Source organism: Carcharhinus amblyrhynchos, chromosome 2, assembly GCF_965287045.1.
Source record: "Carcharhinus amblyrhynchos chromosome 2, sCarAmb.v2.hapA, whole genome shotgun sequence".
NCBI lineage: Eukaryota > Metazoa > Chordata > Chondrichthyes > Carcharhiniformes > Carcharhinidae > Carcharhinus > Carcharhinus amblyrhynchos.
Genome location: NC_137325.1, coordinates 149,747,653 through 149,766,993, shown reverse-complemented (window position 1 = coordinate 149,766,993; position 19,341 = coordinate 149,747,653).

Sequence of the window (19,341 nt, the reverse complement as noted above, 5' to 3'; positions counted from 1 at the left end):
CAGATCCCTCTATTCCCATCTCATTCATGTACTTGTCAAGACGCTCCTTAGAAGTATTTGCTTCCACTACCTTCCCCTGAGGTTCTGATAAATATATCCTTATATTCTGGCATCAGTCTTTGTAAATCTATGTTTTCTCCAGTACCTGTATATATCCATTCAGATTTGGGATGTGCTGGCAAGGACATTCGCACTCAAGTTGCCCCAGTGAGAAGGTGGTATTGAACTGTCTTTGTCAGCTGCTGCAGTCCCTGAGGTGAAACAATGCTAGTTGCATGTTAGGATGGTGTGTGGTTTGGAGTGGAACTTGCAGGTGGTCATGTTAGAATCATAAAAAATAATACAGAAAGAGGCCATTCAGCCCTTCATGTCTGTAGCAGCCCGAGAAAGAGGGAAAGTAAAGCAGCCGCTGATTTTAATTCCTTTTCCAGCACCTGCGGAGTGGCCTTGCAGCTTCCGGTGCTTCAGAAACCGATCCAGGTATCTTTGAAATGAGTCGAGTGTTTCACCTTCAATCACCAACTTAATCCATCAACTTGTTGGTGCAAATGCTTTCCCTCGTCCCCTCTGACCCTTCTACCAATCACTGTTAATTGAACTCAGCTAGGAGAAGCAGAGTTCTCCTATTTACCCTGATTTGATTTGATTTATTATTGTCCCATGTATTAACATACAGTGAAAAGTATTATTTCTTGTGTGCTATACAGACAAAGCATACCGTTCATAGAGAAGTATTGGAGAGGGTGCAGAATGTAGTGTTACAGTCACAGCGAGGGTGTAGAGAAAGATCAACTTAATGCAAAGTAGGTCCGTTCAAACGTCTGACAGCAGCAAAGAAGAAGCTGTATAATTGCAGCAAAACAACTAACCAGTTTTCTATCAAACATTACCTGCATTCCTATACTCAAATCCTCTCACTACAAAGGCCAACATACCATAAAACACTACAGCACAGACACAGGCCTTTTGGCCCTTCTTGTCTGTGCCAAACCATTTTTCTGCCTAGTCCCACTGACCTGCACCTGGACCATATCCCCCCACACCCCACTCATCCATGTACCTGTCCAAGTTTTTCTTAAATGTTAGAAGTGACCCCGCATTTATCACTTTATCCGGCAGCACATTCCACACTCCCACCACTCTCTGTGTGAAGACCCTCCCCTAATATTCCCTTTAAACTTTTCCCCCTTCACCCTTAACCCACGCTCTCTGTTTTTTTTCTCCCCTAGCCTCAGTGGAAAAAGCCTGCTTGCATTCACTCTATCCATACCCAACAAAATCTTACACACCTCTATCAAATCTCCCCTCATTCTTCTAAACTCCAGAGAATAAAGTCCTAACCTATTCAACCTTTCTCTGTAACTCAGTTTCTCAAGTCCCAGAAACATCCTTGTGAACCTTCTCTGCACTCTTTCAACGTTATTAATATCCTTCCTGTAATTAGGTGACCATTTACCTTCTTTACTGCCTGCTGTACCTGCACATTTACTTTCAGTGACTGGTGCACAAGGACTCCAAGGTCTCATTGAGTATCTCCCTTTCTCAATTTATGCCCATTCAAATAATAATCTGTCTTCCTATTATTGCTCCCAAAGTGGATAACCTCACATTTATCCACATTATACTGTATCTGCCATGCAGATACCCACGCACTCAGCCTGTCCAAATCACACTGTGTGTATCCTCCTCACAGCTCACCCTCCCACCCAACTTTGTATCATCTGCAAATTTGGAGATAATACATTCAGTTCCCTCTTCCAAATCATCAATATATAATGTGAACAGTTGGGGTCTGAGCACAGATCCCTGTGGAACCCAACTAATCACTGACTGCCAATCAGAAAAAGACCCATTTATGCCAACTTATTGCTTCCTATCTGCTAACCAGCTTTCTATCCATCTCAAGACATTACCTGCAATCCCATGCGCTTTAACTTTACATAATAGTCTGTTTTGTGAGACTTTGTTGAAATCTTCTGAAAGTCTAAATAAACCACATCCACTGGTTCTCCTCCATCAATTCTACTCATTACATCCCCAAAGAATTCCAATAAATTCATCAAGCATGCTTTCCCTTTTGTAAATCCATGCTGACTGTGTCTGATTATCCCACTGCCTTCCAAATGTTGAGTTATGAAATCCTTGATAATGGATTCTAGCAACTTCCCCAGTACCGATGTTAGACTCACTGGTCTGTAGTTCCCTGTTTTCTCTCTACCTCCCTTACATCAGCGACCCTCCAATCTGTAGGAACCAGTCCAAAGTCCAAAAAATTTTGGAAAATAACTGCCAATAGATCTATTATTTCCAGGCCCACTTCCTGAAGTACTCTGTTGAGGATGATTGTGGAGGAGGTGTTGTGCCTATCGTTACTGATTGTGGTCTGTGAGTTAGGAAGTTCAGGACCCAGTCACAGAAGTGTGGCCTCACTAAGGTTCTATAAAGCTGCAACATGACTTGCCAATTTTAAAACTCAATACCCCGGCCGATGAAGGCAAGCATGCCGTATGCCTTCTTGACTACCTTCTCCACCTGCATTGCCACTTTCAGTGACCTGTGTATCTGTACACCCAGATCCCTCTGTCTATCAATACTCTTAAGGGTTCTGCCATTTATTGTATATTTCTTATCTGTATTAGACCTTCCAAAATGCATTACCTCACATTTGTCCGGATTAAACTCCATCTGCCATCTCTCTGCCCAAGTCTCCAACTGATCTATATCCTGTTGTATCCTCTGATGGTTCTCATCGCTATCCACAAATCCACCAACCTTTATGTCAAATGCAAATTTACTAATCAAACCAGTTACATTTTCCTCCAAATCATTTATATATATTACAAACAGCAAAGGTCCCAGCACTGATCCCTGAGGAACACCACTTGTCACAGCCCTCCATTCAGAAACACACCCTTCCACTGCTACCCTCTGTCTCCTTTGACCGAGCCAGTTTTGTATCCACCTTGCCAGCTCACCTCTGATCCCGTGTGACTTCACCTTCTGTACCAGTCTGCCATGAGGGACCTTGTCAAAGGCCTTACTGAAGTCCATGTAGACAACATCCACTGCCCTACCCTCATCAATCATCTTTGTCACTTCCTCAAAAAACTCAATCAAGTTCGTGAGAACCTACATTTGTCTTCACCAACCTCTTTCTCTTCACGTATCTATAGAAACTCTTGGTGTTAGTCTTTATGTTCCCTACAAGCTTACTTTCGTACTGTATTTTCCCCTTCTTAATCAATCCCTTGGTCCTTCTTTGCTGAATTCTAAACTGCTCCCAATCCTCAGACCAATTATTTTTCTTGGCCAATCTGTATGCTTCTTCCTTAGATCGGACACTCTCTCCAATTTCCTTTGTAAGCCATGGATTGGCCCATTTTGTTTTTGTGCCAGACAGGAATAAACAGTTGCTGCAGCTCCCCCATGTGTTCCCTGAATGTTTGCCATTGTCTATCCACTGGCATCCCTTTAAGTAACTCTCCCCAATCTGTCAAGGCCAACTCGTCCCTCATATCCTCATAGTTTCCTTTATAAAGATTCAGCACCCTAGTCTCCGAATCAACTACTTCACTCTCCATCTTGAATAAAAATTCTATCATGTTCTAGTCGCTCATCTCCACAGGGTCTGGTACAGCTGGATTGGAAATGATTCCCTTCTCATTACACAGTGCCCAGTCGAGGATGGCCTGCTCTCTGGTTGGTTCCTCCACATATTGGTGAAGAAAACCATCCCGTATACACTCCAGGAATTCCTGCTCTATGACATTGTGGCTAATTTGATTTGCCCAATCTATGTGTAGATTAAAATCACCCATCATCACCGATATTCCCTTATCACACGCATCTCTAATTTTGTGTTTAATACCTCCTCCCTTTTTATCTCAACATGTCCTAGAATGTCAACACCCTCCTTTCTACACTTTCCTTCCACCACATCCTTCTCCTTTGTGAATACTGATGCAAAGTACTCATTAATGACCTCACCCACCTCATCTAGCTCCATGCACAAATTCCCTTCATGTCCTTGCGTGGACCTACCCTTAGCTACACTCGTCCTTATATACGCATAAAAAGCCCAGTGATACAAAGAACAACCCAGCACGGGAAACGGGCCCTTTGGCCCAACAAGCCCGCGCCGCCGCATCACCCTACACCTATTCTACCCTGCATGTCTACGAATGGGACCCCTAACTTAGCCAGATTCAGGGGAGAATAGTGTCAATTTGGTAAAACCAATCAGCCTAAGAGCACATCTTTGGGGTGTGGGAGGAAACCGGAGCACCCGGAGGAAACCCACGCAACCACAGGGAGAATGCGCAAACTCCCACAGACACTGGCCCAAATCCATGTATCTGCACAGCTAGCAGTGATAGTCACCGAGCTGTTGCGGTGCCCGTCTACCGGTCCAGGATCAAGCACACACACACCGACATGAAGTACTAGGCCACTCCCGGAACCATTGCGGTAAAGGCCTATCTGGTTCACTAATGCCCTTCAGGGAAGAAAATCACCGACGCATTGAGTTTAAAAATTGGCAAGTCATGTTGCAGCTTTATAGAACCTTAGTGAGGCTGCACTTGGAATATAGTGTTCAATTCTGGTCGCCACACTACCAGAAGGATGTGGAGGCTTTGGAGAGGGTACAGAAAAGATTTACCAGGATGTTGCCTGGTATGGAGGGCATTAGCTATGAGGAGAGGTTGGAGAAACTTGGTTTGTTCTCACTGGAGCGACAGAGGTTGAGGGGGGATCTGATAGAAGCCTACAAGATTATGAGAGACATGGACAGAGTGGATAGTCAAAAGCTTTTTCCCAGGGTGGAAGAGTCAATTACTAGGGGGCACAGGTTTAAGGTGCGAGGGACAAGGTTTAAAGGAGATGTACGAGGCAGATTTTTTACACAGAGGGTGGTGGGTGCCTGGAACTCGTTGCTGGGGGAGGGAGTGGAAGTGGATACGATAGTGAGTTTTAAGGGGCATCTTGACAAATCCATGAATAGGATGGGAATAGAGGGATATGGTCCCCGGAAGGGTAGGGGGTTTTAGTTCAGTCGGGGGCAGCATGGTCGGTGCAGGCTTGGAGGGGCCGAAGGGCCTGTTCCTGAGCTGGAATTTTCTTTGTTCTAAATCTGCCGTCCTTATCCAGTCTGCCCTACGTGTGATTCCAGAGCCACAGCAATGTAGCTGACTCTTAAAATGCCTCTGAAGTGGCAAGTCACCAGCTGAAGGGCAATTAGGGGTGAGCAGCAAATACTCAGCCAGCGATACCCACATCTCAAAAAATATTTGAAAGAAATTCTATTAAGTTAGTAAGACATGATCTTCCCCCAATCAGTGACAGTTTATCCAGTCTCAGAATTCTTTCCAATAATTTTCCAATGACTGAAGTCATGATTATAGTTTTCTGGCCTATCTCTTGAAGCCTCTTTAAGTAATGGTGCAATATTTACAGATCTCCAACCCTCGCCTACATCTATTAATGATCTTCAGAGCATTGCTGTTTCCCCCCTGGCCTGGGATCCAATCCATCTGACCCTGGGGATTTATCCACCTTGAAGGATGCCAATCCCTCTCGCCCTTCCTGTGTCACTGTGTTAAATATCTAATATTTCACACTTCTCTTCAATTTGAGTGTTTGAATCCTCGGTGCAGACAGAATTCATTGAAAACTCTGCCCACACCTTGTGAATCGACCCACAGTTACTGTGTATATCTTTGCTAGGCCAGGTATCTGCTGCTCCTGTCCTTCTAGATGGAAGTGGTGGTGGGTTTGGAAGGTGCTGCCTAAGGAGCCTTGGTGAGTTGCTGCAGTGCATCTTGTAGATGGTACACACGGCTGTCACTGTGTGTTGGTGGTGGAGGGAGTGGATGGGGTGCCAATCAAGTGGGGCTGCTTTATCCTGGATGGTGTTGAGCTTCTGGAATGTTGGAGCTGCACCCATCCAGGCAAGTGGGGAGTATTCCATCACACTGCTGGCTTGTACCTTGTAGACGCTGGACAGGTTTTGGGGAGTCAGGAGGTGAGTTCCTCATTGCAGGATTCCCAGCCTCTGACCTGCTGTGGTAGCCCCAGTGTTTATGTGGCTAGTCCAGTTCAGTTTGTGGTCAATGGTAACCCCCAGGTTGTTGAGAATCAGTGCTGCCTTTAATCGAGAACTGTAAAATTTATTTATTAGGCGTAAGTAAGTTACATTAACACTGCAATGAAATTTCCCTAGTGCCACACTCTGGTACCTGTTTGGGTGAATGTGTCTAACCAGCACGTTTTTAGATTGTGGGAGGAAACTCGCACAGGCATGGGGAGAATGTGCAAAATCCACGTAGACAGTGACCCAAGCCGGGTATCAAATCCAGGTCCCTGGCACTGTGAGGCAGCAGCACTAACCACTGCACCACTGGTCATTCTCAGCTCCAGAATTCAGATCATTTCTCCATGTTTGGAGCAAATCTGAAATGAGGTTGGGAGTTGAGATTCCCTGAATGAAGCAGCAGATAGGTTATTAGTGAGTAAGCAGCATTTCTTCACTCGCTGGAATGAACAGAATCACTATAGGAAGGACGTGGAAGCTATTGAGAGGGTACAGAGGAGATTTACAAGGATGTTGCCTGGATTGGGAGGCATGCCTTATGAAGTTAGGTTGAGGGAGCTGGGACTCTTTTCCCTGGAGAGACGAAGGTTGAGAGGCGACCTGATAGAGGTTTATAAAATGTTGAGAGGAATAGATCGGGTGGATTCTCAGAGGCTATTTCCCTGGGTTGAAATGGTCGCTACGAGAGGACACAGATTGAAGGTGCGGGGAGGGAAGTACAGAAGTGATGTTAGGGGTAAGTTTTTCACTCAGAGGGTGGTGAGTGAATGGAATCGGCTGCCGTCAGTGGTGGTGGAGGCAAACTCGCTGGGGTCTTTTAAAAGACTTCTGGATGAGTATATGGGATTTTATGGGATTGGGGGTTATAGATAGGCCTGGTGGGTATGAATATGATTGGCGCAACTTGTGGGCCGAATGGCCTGTCTGTGCTGTAGTGTTCTATGTTCTAAAACAGTAAAACTATGTTAAACAGTGGGAGCAGACATTGAAGGAGATAGAACATAGAACACTACAGCACAAACAGGCCCTTCGGCCCACGAGTTGCGCCGATCACATCAACACCTACCAATCTACAGACCTACCCATTCCACTGGACCAGAAACTTGGGGTTCCAGCCCAAGGCCATGACTAGTTGACCGTGGATGGAGCATTGAGAATGGAGTTCAACATGCTGATAATCAATACAGGAATCTTTCCAACATTAACCCCAATATTCCTCAAAGGGAAAACCAGTGCATGGGAAAATACGCTGGAGAAATAACACAGCTGCAAGTTATATCTGTCTCAAAAACAAAAGTTCCAGACTGGTCATTGGACTGAAAATGTGAGTGAAATGGCAATGAGAGTGTGTCAGTGTGTGGGGTGAGGAGGTGGACGGGGGGGGTGAGGGGGTGGACGGGGGGGGGGTGAGGAGGTGGACGGGGGGTGCGGGGGTGGACAGGGGGGTTGAGGGGGTGGACGGGGGGGGTGAGGAGGTGGGCGGGGGGTGAGGAGGTGGGCGGGGGGGGGTGAGGAGGTGGACGGGGGTTGAGGAGGTGGACGGGGGAGTGGGGGTGGATGGGGGGGTGAGGAGGTGGACGGGGGAGTGGGGGTGGACGGGGGGGTGAGGAGGTGGACGGGGGAGTGGGGGTGGACGGGGGGGGTGAGGAGGTGGACGGGGGGGGGGGGGGGTGGGGGGAGGAATGGAATGTGGACCATGAGGAAGTGCTGAGGCCAGCAGAGAGATTGTTGGGAACATTGTGAGGAGGTGAGTGCACGGTGTAACCTGCTGAGTCTGTTCCAGCCACACTGTGGGACTGCCGGTGGCACCAAGACTCGGGGATGGTGAGAGCTACCGAGAAAGGAAGCCAGGGAAATCTGGGTGCAAGACATTTGTGTCTGCTGTAAGCTCACAAGGAGTCAGAAAACAATATAGACAGTGTTCCAAAACACAATGCAGACTCTCCCACAGTAATCTGTCCTCAGGGTTAACCCCCATGAAGACAAGGTCAGCATCATGAAAACAGACAGGTTTCCCATCCAGCCCTGAGTCAACCTGCAAATTATTATTGATAAAGCCTGCAGCGGGATTCTCGGGAGTTTCCCACATCACGTTTGCCTCTCATTTTTGATCCTCTTACAAGTGGGAACGGTTTCTCCCTGTCTATAAATGTGAGGTGATGCATTTTGGAGGATCAAATTAAGGTGTAAATTATACTATAAATGGCAGAACCCTTCGGAACATTAACATACAGAGGGATCTGGGTGTACAGATCCACAGTTCCCTAAAAGTGGCAACACAGGCGGCCAAGGTGATTAAGAAGGTATATGGCATGCTTTTCTTCATCAGCCGGGGCACTGAGTACAGGAGTTGGGAAATCATGTTGCAGCTATATAAAACATTGGTTAGGCTGCATTTGGAGCATTGTGTGCAGTTCTGGTCACCACACTGAATTCCTGTGGGAATGAATTCCACAGGCTCACCACTCTCTGGGTGAAGAAATGTCTCCTCACCTCCGTCCTAAATGGTCTACCCTGAATTCTTACTGACCCCTGGTTCTGGACTCCCCCACCATCGGGAATCTCCTCCCTGCATCTACCCTGTCTAATCCTGTTAGAATTTTATAAGTCTCTATGAGATTCCTCCCTTATTTGTCTGAACTCCAGTTAAAACAATCCTAACCAAGTCAATCTCTCCTCATACATCAGTCCCACCATCCCCGGAATCAGCCTGGTAAACCTTCACTGCACTCCCTCGAGAGCAAGAACATCCTTCCTCAGAAAAGGAGACCAAAACTGTACACAATACTCTCGGTGTGGCCTCACCAAGGCCCGGTATAATTGTAACAACACATCCCTGCTCCTGTACTCAAAACCTCTCACAATGAAGGCCAACATGCCATTTGCCTTCTTTACCACCTGCTGTACCTGCACGCTTACCTTCAGTGACTGGTACACAAGGACACCCAGGTCCCTCTGCACACTCCCCTCTCCCAATCCTGATCCCCGATGAGCTCTCTGTCCTCCCCCTTGATGCTCCCTCGTTGCTGCCCCTCGATTCTCCCTCACTACAACACTGCAATGTCCCCCTGGGTGCCTGACTCCAGTGGCTGGAGTGAGATTTGACCCTGTGACTCTCAGTGAGGACGGGAGTGAATTCCATTGAGTCACAACCGACACAAGTGTAGAAAGTTGTGCTGAGGAACCGAGCTTCTCCACCCAGAGAATTGGGAAAGGACATCCTGCTCTAAACAGGGAAATGTTTCCATCTCGGGCTGTTTTGTAATCAACAACGGCTGCATTTAGCTCCGAATAAGCCCTGGTCTCACAGCGGGTCAATGAAAGGTCGTGGAGAATGAACCCGGAATCAGGAGCAGAATCAAAGCATTCCGGATTGAAATTAAACCCCAAATATTGAAAGCTTCAATCCGAAACCAAATGACGCCTTCCCAGACCATAATAGTCAAATGCAATCATAGAGTCACAGAGGTTTACAGCATGGAAACAGGCCATTCGGCCCAACTTCTCACCTTTTTTTTAAACCCCTAAGCTAATCCCAATTGCCCACATTTGGCCCCTATCCCTCTATACCCATCGTACCCATGTAACTGTCTAAATACTTTTTAAAAGATAAAATTGTACCCACCTCTACTACTACCTCTGGCAGCTTGTTCCAGACACTCACCACCCTCTGTGTGAAAAAATTTCCCCTCTGGACACTTTTGTATCTCTCCCCTCTCACCTTAAACCTATACCCTCTAGTTTTAGACTCCCCTACCTTTGGGGAAAAGATATTGACTATCTAGCTGATCTGTGCCCCTCATTATTTTATAGACCTCTATAAGATCACCCCTCAACTCCCTACAGTCCAGAGAAAAAAGTCCCAGTCTATCCAGCCTCTCCTTATAACTCAATCCATCAAGTCCCGGTAGCATCCTAGTAAATCTTTTCTGCACTCTTTCTAGTTTAATAATATCCTTTCTATAATAGGGTGACCAGAATTGTACACAGTATTCCAAGTGTGGCCTTACCAATGTCTTGTACAACTTCAACAAGACGTCCCAACTCCTGTATTCAATGTTCTGACCGATGAAACCAAGCATACTGAATACCTTCTTCACCACTCTGTCCACCTGTGACTCCACTTTCAAGGAGCTATGAACATGTACCCCTAGATCTCTTTGTTCTGTAACTCTCCCTAACACCCTACCATTAACTGAGTAAGTCCTGCCCTGGTTCAATCTACCAAAATGCATCACCTCACATTTATCTAAATTAAACTCCATCTGCCATTCGTCAGCCCACTGGCCCAATTGATCAAGATCCCATTGCAATTGGAGATAACCTTCTTCACTGTCCACTATGTCACCAATCTTGGTGCCATCTACAAACTTACTAACCACGCCCCCTATATTCTCATCCAAATCATTAATATAAATGACAAATAACAGGGGGCCCAGCACTGATCCCTGAGGCACACCGCTGGTCACAGGCCTCCAGTTTGAAAAACAACTCCCTACAACCACCCTCTGGCTTCTGTCAAGAAGCCAATTTTGTATCCATTTAGATACCTCACCCTGGATCCTGTGAGATTTAACTTTATGCAACAACCTACCATGCGGTACCTTGTCAGAGGCCTTGCTAAAGTCCATGTAGACAACATCAACTGCACTGCCCTCATCTACCTTCTTGGTTACCCCTTCAAAAAACTCAATCAAATTTGAGAGACAGGACAATCCCAGTGAAAGAAGTGTTTGTCTCTCCTGTGTGGGAGGGTGCAGGAGGCTTCAATATTTGTTCTGTTTGATATTCCTCACTGGGGAAAATATTATAGAATAATAAAATATGACAGCACAGCAAGAGACCCTTCGGCCCAGCGCCTGTGTGCTAGCCCGTCTAGCCCCTATCCCAATCCCACTTTCCAGCACTTGGTCCATTGCCCTGTGTGTGATGGTGTTTCAAGGTCTCATCGAAATGCTTCTTAAATTCTCTGAGGGTTCCTGCCTCTACCACCCTTCCAGGCAGCAAGTTCCAGATCCCCACCACCCCCTGGGTGAGAAAATTTCTCCTCTCACTGTCTGAAAGAAGGCCTTATGAGGAAAGGCTGAGGGACTTGTGGTTATTTTCATTGGAGAGAAGAAGGTTACGAGGTGACCTGATTGAGGCATACAAGATGATCAGAGGATTGGATAGGGTGGACAGTGAGAGCCTTTTACCTCGGATGGTGACGGCTAACACGAGGGGACATAGCTTTACATTAAGGGGTGGTAATTATAGGACGGATGTCAGAGGTAGGTTCTTTACTCAGAGGGTAGTAAGTGCGTGGAATGCCCTGCCTGCAGCAGTTGTGGACTCGCCAACTTTAAGGGCGTTCAAATGGTCAGTGGATAGGCATATGGATAACATTGGAGTAGTTTAGGTTAGAGGGTCATTAGATTGGTTCCACTGGTTGGCGCAACATCAAGGGCCGAAGGGCCTCTACTGCGCTGTAATGTTCTATGTTCTATGAAAGATGTGCTGGTTAGGGTGCATTGGACATATTAAATTTACCCTCAGTGTACCCAAACAGGCGCCAGAGTGTGGCAACTGGGGCATTTTCACAGTAACTTCATTGCAGTGTTAATGTTAACCTGCTTGTGACTGATAAATTAAAACCCCACAACGGCCAATCCATCTAACCAACACATCTTTATACGGTGGAATGAAACTGGAGCACCCAGTGGAAACCCATGCAGACATGGGGAGAATGTGCAAACTCCACACAGACATTGACCTGAGGCTGGAATCAAACCCGGGTTGGTGGCCTGTGCTAAGCACTGTGACAGCATGAGGATTTGAGACCATCTAGTTTGTGGTCTTCAAAATGAGGCTATCCAAAGAGGATTGCTTACTGAACGTGCTTTGACTTTAAAGACAGCAGTAGAAATCAGTGTCGATGGAACTGGCTGCGAAAGAGACTTCCCAATTTGGTTCAGGAATGGAGATCCACAAATTGGAAACTGCGTGTAAGAAATCAAAAGAGCAACAGGCATGTCACAGATGTGTCAAAATGAGTGCTGGAGCGAGGAAAGGTAATGCATGAATTGTGGCAAAATGAGTCACATTGCAAAAGTGTGTTGGGCTAGACCAGCTTTCCCTGAGGAGAATATTCAAAGAAGAATCTGGCCACCCTTATGATGATCAAGTTAATTTCCACAAAAGGAATTTACAAATTGAAAATTGACTGCAAAGAAGAGAATGTGCAGAAATATGCTGAAGAGCTCTGACTGCGAGTCTTATTCATACAGGGTGAACCACACAGGTTCACGGTGATTCTGAAGTGGACAACCTATTAGGATGGAGGTTGCTATTAGTGCTGCTGTATCCTTAATTCCTGAGATTAAATACCAACAAAAGCTGCAGCAACTTCCTGCCAAAGCCACTGATAAGATTTTAAGGACAGACACGGAAAAGATCATTCTTTTAAAATGCGACATCATGACCAACATGGAGTTGAGTGGACAACATCAAAGACGTCTCTCTCTGGCAATTTTCCAGCTCATTCAGGAGATCATGGGTTTTTTTTATTTGTTCATGGGACGTGGGCGTCACTGGCTGGTCAGCATTCATTGTAAAAAGTCTGACAACACCAGGTTTTAGTCCAACCTATTTATTTGATAATATACTCACAAGCTTTCGGGGTTAGTATATTGTGAGTATATTATCAAATAAATCGGTTGGACTAAAACCTGGTGTTGTCAGACTTTTTACTGTGTTTACGCCAGTCCAACGCCGGCATACCCACATCAGCATTCATTGTCCAGCTCTAGCTGCACGAGGGCAGTTGAGAGTCCCCCACATTGCTGTGGCTCTGGAGTCACATATAGGCCAGACTGGGTAAGGACAGTAGATTTCCTTTCCTAAAGGACATTAGTGATCCAGATGGATTTTTAACCACAATCAACAATGGTTTCATGGCCATCAGTAGATTCTTCATTCCAGATTTTTTTTACTGAATTCATCTGTCGTGGTAGGATTCCAACCCGCATCCCCAGAACATTAGCTGAGTTTCTGGATTAATAGTCCACCGATAATACCACCATGCTATCACCTTCCCTGGAGTTCAAAGACAAAGCGGAAATGATCCTGTGATGGGGAAGGTGATGGATATGGTAATAATAGAAACGATAACCGGAACGCATCAACCACATCCCGATTTAAAAACTTGTGTGTCAAGAAAGCCTGAGTTAACAGTGCAAGGTGGGTGTCTATTGTGGAGAATGCAAGTGATCGTTCGTCCTAGTCTGTGTGGAAGAGTTAACATAAAACATAGAACAGTACAGCACAGTACAGGCCCTTCGGCCCTCAATGTTGTGCCAAGCTATGTCCAATCCCAAGATCAAGCTATCCCACTCCCGAAGGGCACTCATAATGTTAAAATGGTGGCATGGGCTCATTGGGCCAAAGGGCCTGTTTCCCGTGCTGTGTTGTTCTTTGTTCTTTGTCTAAGATAATGAAGGGGCTCGATCGGGTAGAAGCAGAGAGGTTATTTTCATTTAGAACGGAAACCAGAACTAGAGGACACAGCCTCAAGATAAAGGGGAGGCGGTTTAGATCAGAGTTGAGGAGGAACTTCTTCACTCAAAGGGTGGTGAATCTCTGGAATTCTCTGCCCGTTGAAGTGGTGGAGGCTGCCTCGCTAAATATTTTTAAGACGCGGGTTGATGGGTTTTTGATAAGCGAGGGGATTAAGGGTTATGGGGAGAGGGCGGGAAAGTGGAACTGAGCCACGACAGATCAGCCATGATCTTATTGAATGGCGGGGCAGGCTCGAAGGGCTAGATGGCCTACTCCTGCTCCTATTTCTTATGTTCTTATGTGTCCTTACGCCTTCAGAGATCTGTGGATACACACGCCAAGGTCCCTTTGTTCCACTGAATTTGAGACTGTCCTACCAATCACTGAGTACTTTCTTGTTAATTTACTCCTTCCAAAGTGCATCACCTCACACTTTTCCAGGTTTAATTCCATTTGCCACTGATCTACCCATTTGACCATTCTGTCCATATCCTCCCGTAGTCCAAGTTACTCCGTCTCACTGTTAACCACCTGACCAATCTTTGTGTCATCCACAAACTTACTAATCCTATCCCACACATCATCATTAATGTCATTTATATAAATGCTGAATAATAGGGGAGCCCAGCACAGATCCCTGTGGTACACCACCGGACACTGGCCTCTGAGAATGAAAGGGTGGATGGATTAGGAGAGTTAAACAGTTTGGGTTTCTCCTCGCTGGTGTTTAGAAGGATGAGAGGGGATCTGATCGAGGGATTGATAAAGGGATTGATAAAATAAATGTTTCCCCTTGTGGGACAATCTGCAATAAGAGGTCACAGGTATAGAATGAGAGGTGGTAGATTTCAAACTGAAATGAGGAGGATCTACTTCTCACAGAGGGGGGTGAATTTGTGGAACTCGCTGCCCCACAGCGCGGTGGGATCTGAATCATTGAATGGTTTCAAGAAGGAGATAAATACATTTCTAATAAAAAAAGGATAAGGAGATCTGAGGAACAGGCGGGGAGGTGGATTTGAGACCAGGGAAAGATCAGCCATGATCTGACTGAATGGCAGAGCAGGCTCGAAGGGCCGGATTTGCCGACCTTAACATCGGAATGCTCCGAATTCCGATGTTAAGAGAAACTGGGATTATTTTCCTTAGAGCAGAGCAGGATCAGGGGGGATCTGATTCAGGTGTCCAAAATGATGAGTGATATAGATAGGGTGGATAGGAAGAAGCTTTTCCCCACGGTCAATGGTCAGCAATCAGGGAGCACAGATTTAAGGGAAGGGGCAGGAGACGTGGAGGAGATTTGAGGAAAAACTTTCTCACCCAGGGGGTGGTGGGGATCTGGAACTCGCTGCCTGAAAGGGTGGTAGAGGCAGGAACCCTCAGAGAATTTAAGAAGCATTTCGATGAGACCTTGAAACACCATCACACACAGGGCAATGGACCAAGTGCTGGAAAGTGGGATTGGGATAGGGGCTAGACGGGCTAGCACACAGGCGCTGGGCCGAAGGGTCTCTTGCTGTGCTGTCATATTTTATTATTCTATAATATTTCCCCCAGTGAGGAATATCAAACAGAACAAATATTGAAGCCTCCTGCACCCTCCCACACAGGAGAGACAAACACTCCTTTCACTGGGATTGCATTTGACTATTATGGTCTGGGAAGGTGTCATTTGGTTTCGGATTGAAGCTTTCAATATTTGGGGTTTAATTTCAATCCGGAATGCTTTGATTCTGCTCCTGATTCCGGGTTCATTCTCCACGACCTTTCATTGACCCGCTGTGAGACCAGGGCTTATTCGGAGCTAAATGCAGCCGTTGTTGATTACAAAACAGCCCGAGATGGAAACATTTCCCTGTTTAGAGCAGGATGTCCTTTCCCAATTCTCTGGGTGGAGAAGCTCGGTTCCTCAGCACAACTTTCTACACTTGTGTCGGTTGTGACTCAATGGAATTCACTCCCGTCCTCACTGAGAGTCACAGGGTCAAATCTCACTCCAGCCACTGGAGTCGGGCACCCAGGGGGACATTGCAGTGTTGTAGTGAGGGAGAATCGAGGGGCAGCAACGAGGGAGCATCAGCAGACAGCACTGAGGGAGTGCCGCACTGTCAGAGGGTCAGCGCTGAGGGAGTGCCGCACTGTCAGAGGGTCAGTGCTGAGGGAGTGCCGCACTGTCAGAGGGTCAGTGCTGAGGGAGTGCCGCACTGTCAGAGGGTCAGTGCTGAGGGAGTGCCGCACTGTCAGAGGGTCAGTGCTGAGGGAGTGCCGCACTGTCAGAGGGTCAGTGCTGAGGGAGTGCCGCACTGTCAGAGGGTCAGTTCTGAGGGAGTGCCGCACTGTCAGAGGGTCAGTGCTGAGGGAGTGCCGCACTGTCAGAGAGTCAGTGCTGAGGGAGTGCCGCACTGTCAGAGGGTCAGTTCTGAGGGAGTGCCGCACTGTCAGAGGGTCAGTGCTGAGGGAGTGCCGCACTGTCAGAGGGTCAGTGCTAAGGGAGTGCCGCACTGTCAGAGGGTCAGTGCTGAGGGATCTAGTTTACTGGGACTTTGATTGGCTGTTCCTGCTGAGACATAAACCCGCTGCTCTCGCAGGATTCACCATCTCCTTAAATACGTTCTTTCCATTTCACCTGTACAGCTTTGATTAACATCATCTCTTCACTTCAGCTTTTAGAATTTCAAAGAGAAATAAACTCACTCTATCCATTGTCTATTTACGACATCTTTCTTTACACCAGTGACATCAGAACAAAGAAAATTCCAGCACAGGAACAGGCCCTTTGGCCCTCCAAACCTGCACTGACCATGCTGCCCAACTGAACTAAAGCCGCCTACCCTTCTGGGGACCAGATCCCTCTGTGCCTTCATCAGGTCTCCCCTCAACCTCCATCGTTGTAATGAGAACAAACCAAGTTTCTCCAACCTCTCCTCATAGCTAATACCCTCCATACCAGGCAACATCCTGGTAAATCTTTTCTGTACCCTCTCCAAAGCCTCCACATCCTTCTGGTAGTGTGGCGACCAGAATTGAACACTATATTCCAAGTGCGGCCTCACTAAGGTTCTATAAAGCTGCAACATGACTTGCCAAGTTTTAAACTCAATACCCCGGCCAATGAAGACAAGCATGCCGTATGCCCTCTTGGCTACCTTCTCAACCTGCATTGCCACTTTCACTAACCTGGAGACATGGTTAGTAAGTTTGCAGAGTACACCAAGATTGGTGGCATAGTGGACAGTGAAGAAGGTTATCTCTGTTGAAGCTATTGAAAGGGTACAGAGGAGATTTACAAGGATGTTGCCTGGATTGGGAGGCATGCCTTATGAAGTTAGGTTGAGGGAGCTGGGTCTCTTTTCCCTGGAGAGACGAAGGTTGAGAGGCGACCTGATAGAGGTTTATAAAATGTTGAGAGGAATAGATAGGGTGGATTCTCAGAGGCTATTTCCCCGGGTTGAAATGGTTGCTACGAGAGGACACAGGTTTAAGGTGCAAGGAGGGAAGTTCAGAAGTGATGTTAGGGGTAAGTTTTTCACTCAGAGGGTGGTGAGTGAATGGAATCGGCTGCCATCAGTGGTGGTGGAGGCGAACTCGCTGGGGTCTTTTAAAAGACTTCTGGATGAGTATATGGGGTTTAATGAGATTGAGGGTTATAGATAGGTCTGTAGGTTGGTAGGTGTTGATGTGATCGGCACAACTCGTGGGCCGAAGGGCCTGTTTGTGCTGTAGTGTTCTATGTTCTATGTTCTATGTTCTATGTTCTATCTCCAATTGCAACGGGATCTTGATCAATTGGGCCAGTGAGCTGACGAATGGCAGATGGAGTTTAATTTAGATAAATGTGAGGTGATGCATTTTGGTAGATTGAACCAGGGCAGGACTTACTCAGTTAATGGTAGGGCGTTGGGGAGAGTTACAGAACAAAGAGATCTAGGGGTACATGTTCATAGCTCCTTGAAAGTGGAGTCACAGGTGGACAGAGTGGTGAAGAAGGCATTCAGCATGCTTGGTTTCATTGGTCAGAACATTGAATACAGGAGTTGGGACGTCTTGTTGAAGTTGTACAAGACATTGGTAAGGCCACACTTGGAATACTGTGTGCAATTCTGGTCACCCTATTATAGAAAGGATTTACTAGGATGCTACCAGGACTTGACGGATTGAGTTATAAGGAGAGGTTGGATAGACTGGGACTTTTTTCTCTGGCGCGTAGGAGGCTGAGGGGTGATCTTATAGAGGTCTATAAAATAATGAGGGTGCATAGATCAGCTAGATAGTCAATATCTTTTCCCCAAAGGTAGGGGAGTCTAAAACTAGAGGGTATAGGTTTAAGGTGAGAGGGGAGAGATACAAAAGTGTCCAGAGGGGCAATTTTTTCACACAGAGGGTGGTGAGTGTCTGGAACAAGCTGCCAGAGGCAGTAGTAGAGGCAGGTACAATTTTATCTTTTAAAAAGCATTTAGACAGTTACATGGGTACGATGGGTATAGAGGGATATGGGCCAAATGTAGGCAATTGGGATTAGCTTAGGGGTTTAAAAAAAAGGCAGCATGGACAAGGTGGGCCATGGAGTCTAGAGTCATCGAGTTATACAGCATGGAAACAGGCCCAATGATGTAAACCTCTATGACTCGATGACTCTACGACCTGTGTACCTGTACACCCAGATCCCTCTGCCTATCAATACTCTTAAGGGTTCTGCCATTTATTGTATATTTCTATCTGTATTAGACCTTCCAAAATGCATTACCTCACATTTGTCCGGATTAAACTCCATCTGCCATCTCTCTGCCCAAGTCTCCAACTGATCTATATCCTGTTGTATCCTCTGATGGTTCTCATCACTATCCACAAATCCACCAACCTTTGTTTCATCTGCAAACTTTCTAATCAATCCAGTTACATTTTCCTCCAAATCATTTATATATATTACAAACAGCAAAGATCCCAGCACTGATCCCTGAGGAACACCACTTGTCAGAGCCCTCCATTCAGAATCACACCCTTCCACTGCTACCCTCTGTCCCCTTTGACCGAGCCAGTTCTGTATCCACCTTGCCAGCTCACCTCTGATCCTGTGTGACTTCACCTTCTGCACCAGTCTGCCATGAAGGACCCTTGTCAAAGGCCTTACTGAAGTCCATGTAGACAACATCCACTGCCCCACCCTCATCAATCATCTTTGTCACTTCCTCGAAAAACTCAATCAAGTTCGTGAGACACAACCTCCCCTTCATAAAACCATGTTGCCTCTCACTAATATATCCACTTATTTCCAAGTGGGAATAAATCCTGTCTTGAAGTTGCCTCTCCAATAATTTCCCTCCCACTGATGTAAGGCTCACCAGCCTGTAATTACCTGGATTATTCTTGCTACCCTCCTTAAACAAAGGAACAACATTGGCTATTCTCCAATCAAAGAGCAAAGAACAACACAGCCCAGGAAACAGGCCCTTCGGCCCAATGAGCCCGCGCCGCCATTTTAACATTGTGTTTTTCCTCTTCCACCGTTGACCCATGTCTATGCTTATGGTACCCCCATTGGAATCCAGATTCAGGGGAGACTAATTTAGGGACAATTTGTTACACCAATCAGCCTAAGAGCACATCTTTGGGGTATGGGAGGAAACCGGAGCACCCGGAGAAAACCCACGCAAGCATGGGGAGAATGCGCAAACTCCCACAGACACAGGCCCAAATCCATGTATCTGCACAACTAG